The sequence below is a fragment of the Capra hircus genome, chromosome 2 (assembly GCF_001704415.2).
Source record: "Capra hircus breed San Clemente chromosome 2, ASM170441v1, whole genome shotgun sequence".
Lineage (NCBI taxonomy): Eukaryota > Metazoa > Chordata > Mammalia > Artiodactyla > Bovidae > Capra > Capra hircus.
The window spans coordinates 119348476-119355688 of NC_030809.1; the positions used below are offsets into that span (position 1 = coordinate 119348476).

Here is a 7213-nt window from a genome sequence, read left to right on the forward strand (position 1 = left end):
ATGAACAGAGAAGCCTGGCGTGCTGCAGTCCATAGGGTCGCTCAGGGTTGGACACGACTAAGCAACTGAACTGAAAGTATCAAATTGAAGCACAGTATAGAGTCCACACAATTTCTGGGTGAAATTTAAATTCTAGCGTTAATATCAGCAGAAGTTTTCTACCTTTATTTGTAACCTTTACCTTTCCTAGGCTCAGATTTTAAATTTCCTAGATTCTATACGGGTCTCACTTCTCTAATTTACGAAGGATAAATATTGCAAAAAAATTCCTTTTAACCCAAGACACACAATAACTTTCTCTGACTGAATAGTAGTCATTTCCACATCCCTAATATTTCACAGAAATAGCAATGTATTAAGCCTGAGGTGAATCTGAACTAGAATCTGAACTCTAATGATTAGTTTAGTGAACAGTTTAAGCTAATCAAGAGTCCAGGTCTGTAGATTCTGAATACCATACATGATAGACCAAATACTTTAACTAACATACATCAAAAATCACAACTCTATGTAGAATTTTATACAATTTTAACATGAGTATATTAAAACAAAGATTTAAAAGAATTAGCTAATCATTTCTCACAATGGTCCTTTCCCTAGCATGACTCAAAAGTTCTTTTAAAAATTTCATAGTATCTTCTAACTTGTGTTATTTTCTAAAATACAATGACAATATGGAGAATAAACATTAGTGAAGATTTCATTGAAAAATACTCTTACTGATCAAAAGCAAATAATGCAGAGATAAAACATTCTATTCTAAGAGAAAAAGATGAAAAATAGTACCCATCTGCATTTCTTTCAAACCCAAAGTTCATTAGCCTAACAACTCCTGATATTCATGATGGAGTCCTTATGCCAGGCCCACTGGAACTAGTGAATACCCCTTTTATTTATTTTCAGATGTGTCCAGAAAAAAAGGGGGGATATAGGTTCTCAATTAATATTGGTTATGTCCAATTTTGACTGGCTAATGACATCACAGTATAATGGCTATTTCAGAATCTCAGCCAAAAAGAGAAGAAAAAGTTGACTAGCTTTAGCTTGCATAAGATAGGCTCTCTCTGTGTGTGCTTTTCTTATTTTTAAATTTCATTTCGCATTATAAACTTAGACATGTAAATGTTTAGCACATTCATATTTATTTCTAAAATAAAATGCTCTCTAAGACTCATGATATTCAGTCCTTTCTATTTGTTGATGATAGAACTGTCTTTATTAAAGGGCTAAGTCATTTTTCAGGAAGTATGTATGAAAGCCTGGTCATCTTTTTGTATCAGTTTGTATGTATTTTAATTCATCTATACTGTTTATGAGACCATACAGTTGATGTGGCATACCAAATGCGTCAAATACAAAAAAGTGATTGGTTTTATTAATACGTATGCCTTCTGCTGTATTTTTTCCACTTCTGAAAAATATGCTCATAAATTTCCTTTCAAAGTGATTATACTGTGCTGAATATGTTAAAGTTGAGCAGAGGGTGACAGTATTAACTGTTAAGGCAAGATGACTGACCCTTTAGTGATTCAACAGATATAAAATGTAATAGAATAGTTGTCATGATAAACCACAATGCACACAGTACTGCACCTCTGGCTCTCACATATTCCTTACAACAACCAAGTCAACCCACTTCACAGATCAAGAAATCAAGGCCCTAAGTTTAAGTAACATCCCTAAGCTCTCAAGGCTGGTGAGGAACAAAGCCAGGGTTTGACTCAGCACGACGCTATGTTCTTGAGTGCCACTCCTCACTGCCCTCAGATCCTGTAGTTCTCCACCCAGGCTGCAGATTGGAATCACTTGGGGAGACTTAAAAAAATACTGATAAATTAAATCATTCCCTTGAGGTAGGCTAAGAATGCCAGTATTTTTTTTTTTCAAGGACTCCTCAGTTTAGTGTGAAGCCACAGTTGAAAACAACTGGATTAGCAAAGGCCAAAAAATAGTTATTTTCTTAATATGAGTCTTTCTCTGAGTAGTAAGAGAACAACACAAGTTCAAATTGTTTACCTGGAACAGAAACACTGGCTGGGAGGAGGCACCAACACCAGCGTCATCAGAATATCCTTATTTCCTCCCTCAACCTGCGCTTCTGCCCCACGTGAGGATCCCACATGGCATCTGGTGCTGAAGCAGACCCAGGAAGCCGTGTAACCCACACAGTCCATCCACAGGGAGGAGTCCAGAAAAGAAAGAGCTTTGCCAACGTCTCATGTGAGCAGTAAAGACAGACCGAGAGCTGGAATCTGCATCCCCAGGTCAGTGCTCCTTTCATAGAAAAAAAAAAAATTGGAAGCAGTTGGAAAACAGTTGGGGCAGGGAGTCAGCCAAGGCATCCAAAGAGAATTTCAAGAACCAGAGAGAGCAAAGGAACAACAAAAATCATAGCAGAATGAGAAAGGAGAACAGGCATAATCTGAAAACAATGGGAAATGAGAAGAAACATATAACAAAGCAAAGGAACTGGCCGGAAAAAAATGAAATAGGGAGAACTAGCCATCGTGATACTTTATCAACACAATAAGGGGGATACACAAGGGAATAGTGGCACCTTCCATTCAGCTTTGGGGAGCATGGCGAGACCTGAAGTATCTTCAAAATCATCTAATATCAAAGCAAACAGTAGCTGTAGCAAAATCCCTAGGCAGGGAGGAAGGGCCAGAAACCCTCAAGCCGAGGAAGCATGAACTACTACCTTGCTACTCAAAGTGTGGTTTGAGGATCAGCTCTTTCAATATCATCGAGAAACGTGTCGATATGCAGCCTCTCGGCCCTGCCAGATCTGCTGAACCAAAAGCTGCATTTTAATTAGATCCTCTCATGATTTAGATGCATATTCAAGTTTGCAAAGCACTGGCTCTACTGTAAGAAGCAAACTAACGCATAAAAAACAAACAACTGTTACAGGCAGAAGGTGGACTAAAGAACTAAGTGGCCAAGTAGACATCAATCTGACTAAATTATTTGTTGCGGCCCCATGAGAAGCCAGGCCCTGAGCTGGGTTTTTCTGGAAATGAAGGATTGAGGCCAGGCATGGTTAGCCTGATGCCCTTAGGGCAGAAAATAAAAAGGGCACGCACCTAAGGAAGACCTGGACTTGTGCTCCAAGGGGAGACCAAGCAAAGTGTAACCAGGTTTGGAAGAGCAGAAGCTGAAGTTGAGAGGGAGATCAGGAACCGTGTAGCAATTGCACGGACTCTCAGACAGACGGAAATGGTAATGGGGAAGCAGAAAGGTCCGCTCCAGGCAGAAAAACGGCACAAGCGGAAGACTGCTGTGTACAGAGGGAACACTGCCTTCATCTAGGGCAGTGATTCTCCAGTCACTTCACAGAGACTCATGAGTCTGTGATGATGCCTCAGAGACTAAGGGAAGGGAGGCCAGTGGGATTACCGGGGCCCCTTATCAACCACATAACATATTCTTACAGTGGACCCCACCAGTGAAAAAGAAAATTTGAAGCATATCACTGAGCAATATATGAGGTATATTGTATTGCTTCTAGAATTATTACCTATAGCTCTGCCTGGCATGTAGTCAGTACTCAAATATCTACTGAATAAATTAAATATTGAATGAATCTATGAGATCAAAGTAAAAAATGTGGAGCTACTCTGGGGCTGGATTGCAAATAGCCTGAAATGTCAGACAAGAGAGAGGTTTATATATCACTTGGTAGAGCACTGAGAAGAAGTTTATCAGCCAGTGACTGAGCTTGGCTCTGCTTTAAGGAGCTTATTCTGCAAACTGAGTGTAAAATGGATTGAAAATGAGCGAGGCTGGAGATGGGAAACTAGTCAGGAAGACATCCTGGTAGTCTCTAGAAGGAGATAAGTGGAGTCTGAACAAAGAGAGTCACAGTGGCAATAAAAAGATAGAGAAGTTGGCATTGTGAGGCATCGTGGAGACAGCATTTGTCTGTGAATTATGTGTGGGAACAAAATAAATTGGAAAGGTTCTAGGTGACTGAGAAGTATAGAAATTGACAGAGAGTCACCCTTGTTCATGTAAGGAGAACAATATTGATTAGAGCTACACCTGTTAGATTTGAAGCACCTGAAAATAATATAAAGGCCCCTCATGGGTGGTTCAAATGTCAAAATGAAATTTAGGAGAGAAAGTGGAAATAACCTAGCACCAATAAGAGGACACCACTGAATAAAAAGTCACATGCAAAAGAGTAAAAAGAGGTCATCTATATGGAAAAAAAGAAGATCAAGAAAAATCTGCAGAAGAAAAAAACAGAAAAAGGAGGATAAGAAGTCTGTATGAGACACTCAGGAACAGAGATGGAGTCGGGAAGGTGGTAAAATATAGTGAAATAGTGAGGTGGTGGTGGGGTCACAATAAAAACCCAAAAGCAAATAAAAAGCAGTGGGACAAACTCTCCTCACTCTTCAGCTCTTCGAAGACATGGGATTTTATACGCACAGCAGAAAGCCAATTTTGCTGTTTATTTCTGTGAACAAAGATTTTCACAAATAAAGCAGTCACTCCAGTGAGAAGTAAACTCATTGGTCGTTTTTTTAAAATATAAATTGTTCCTGTTTAAAACTGAGCAATGATATCTTCAAACTCAGCTGGAAGGAAAAAAAAATCTACAGCTGGGGAGGTAGTCCATGGATTTTAGATTCTTCCATGGTAGGAGCTCTACAAAGCATTATCTATGTAGACATTTCACCTTTTGGAATTGTGTTTGTTTTGGAGGATTTTTTTGGTTTTCTTGTCTCTGAGCCAGGTCACCAGCCTGAGGGAAAAAATGCTGAGAACACTTTAATGAATCCTCACATAATAGTTGCACTTTATAAAGTTACCCTCCAACTGCTGACAGGTCTCACTAATTGGCCATGTTTGGGTGACAAGTACTAATGACAGTTCCTTCTCTCGTTTGACTGTAGAGGAGACCCCTCCCTTGATTGCCTCAATCCAAGAAGAACACATAAAATTCACTTTTTTTTTTTTTTGCTATGTGAATCTATATATTGGTAAAATACTGCAAAATATCAACATTATTTTAATATAGATGCTATTTAATGGTTATTAAATTCCTTTAAAGAGATCATCACTTACATAATGTAAAACAATACAATGTAAATGGAATACTTAACAAATTATACTGCAAAACATTTATATCACAAGGATGACTCCAGAAAGAACAGTAATTTTTCCTTTATTAGGAGAATTCACCTTCTCAAACGCATTTTTACTACAAATGTATCCAAGGGAGGTCAAGCAGATCTATAAGAACAGCTTTTTGATTTGTGGTTTTCATTCCAAGCTTCCTCAAATCACTTCTGGAAACAAGTAGGAGTGTAAATTATAAATCTATGAATACTTGATTTTATAAGAATATAAAATTTGAACTACAACCAACACTTTAGTCAAATATTTTTTCCACCTTAAGAACCTAAGGTAACAACGTAACTTTCAATGCGTATTTGCATTCAAAGGGCATTTATCTGTTACAGGGAAGAGAAGAGATAGCACATACACTCATTGCACATATGGCATCAAAATAAGATGAAAAGACTCTGAAAACCCGAGAAATTGGGCCCTGAAATACTTAAGGGAGTTCTTTCCAGCCAAATCCTTTATCTAACACATAGTTTACTTTGTGAAAAACCCTTCTTTTTAATTTGACAAATGCCTTTTTTTTTTTTTTACAGCTTCATGCACTATCCTGTAGCTGCCAGTTTCTACGCTTTAAGCTGGGCCCTGCAACACAAATGTTTTATTTCTTCTGTTTGAGCATCTTTTGCCACATCTTAACTAAGTTTGCGTTCACCTTGGTGAGATGCTCTTGAGCAAAGCAAAACCAAAGAGAACTGCAAATCACATTTCTGCATGAAAATGAGGAAAACGAAGACGCGTTCCCCAATCCAAGAACTTTTGAGGGCATTCCAAAACTGTTTATTTTTTACTTATGGCTGTAGGGGCATGAAGGCAATTTATTTTCCTTGAAGGACCACAGCATCCCCCCCACGCCCAGGTTCTCCATAAAAACTATATGTCCTCCAGAGCCTGTGGAAGGATCCAGGGAATCAGCGTCCTGCCAGCTCTCCTTCCCACGGGCCCCCGCAAACAACCGTGGCAAAGCAGATGGTCCTCCCCCTCCCCTTCTCCTTGTCCCTTCCGCAGTCCCACAATGTCCTCCCATCCCGTGCTGACACCTTCACCTGCAGCTTGGTAACCGAACCTCCCCACCCCCACTCTTCCTAGGGCTCCCCGCAAGTACAAACTTTGGAGACCTTCTTTCTGCTTCGGCGCCCCCATTTCACCTTCAATCATCTGGAGAACTCTTTCTGGATCCCAAGCTTCAGTTGCTATCTTCCTCCCACACCTCTGTCCCCAAACTACCCATTTCCCTGTACTAAAGGGAGAGGCGTCCAGCCCAGGTGGCGGAGGCACTGCGGCTAACCACAGACGGGTGCTCTCCTCTGCCCTGCTCCATCCTCCCTCGGTCTGGGTGCACTGGAGCCCAAGAGCCCACACTGGGGACGCCTCCACTCCTCCGGCTTCCACGACCCAGTCCTAACTCCAGAAGCTCACTGGAGCCTCAGCCCACAGCCCGGGCAAGCGGCGGCCGGGCATCCTCCTCTACAAGTGGGACCGCGGGACAAAGTGCAAACTCCATCGGGAGGGGGGCTCGCGGCGGCCCTTCCCCCGGGCGGCGCGCCCAGGTGCCGGCTCGCCCAGTGCAGGCGGGCGGGGGCCCGTGGGAAGGCGGCGCCCGCTCGGGGGGCGGCCGGCCCGGCCGGGCTGGGCGCCCGGAGCTTACCTTCGCGCGCGGGCCGCTGGTGCGTGGGGGCAGTGGCTCTTCCAGCCCAGAAGCTGTTGCTCGCTCTCGGGCGGCGGCGGCGGTCCCGCCGGGGCTGCGCTGGGGCTTCGCGCAGACGCTCTCCCGCGGTCTGCGGCAGCCCAGGCGGCGGCGGCGACAGCTCGGCCGGGTGCGGCCCCGGAACTGTCCAACTCGGGCGGGCGCGGGGCTGAGGCTCCCGCCGCGGCCCCCGCGCTGAGCGCCTGCGCGCCCTGCCTCGCCCAGGTGAGGGGCGTGTGCCCGGAGCCCGCGGGACGCGCCGGCCCGGGGCTGGGCTCGGGCCTGGCTCGGCAGACGCCCGGCGTCCGGCCTGGCCGCGGACCCCCGGGGTCGGACCCGCCAACGCCTCTCCCGCGCACGGGAGCTGGCGACGGTTCACCAGGCGGGGAC

General features: G+C 43.8%; 1 protein-coding gene across 2 annotated transcripts in view; it reads right to left on the reverse strand.

The window, feature by feature from the left end:
• ZNF385B (zinc finger protein 385B) overlaps positions 1–6970 on the reverse strand; it is a 480906-nt gene extending 473936 nt beyond the window's left edge. For both annotated transcript variants that reach the window (XM_018065263.1, XM_018065260.1), the window contains exon 1: positions 6785–6970. The gene's annotated coding sequence lies outside the window, so the exon portion shown is untranslated. The remainder of the gene's footprint in view (positions 1–6784) is intronic.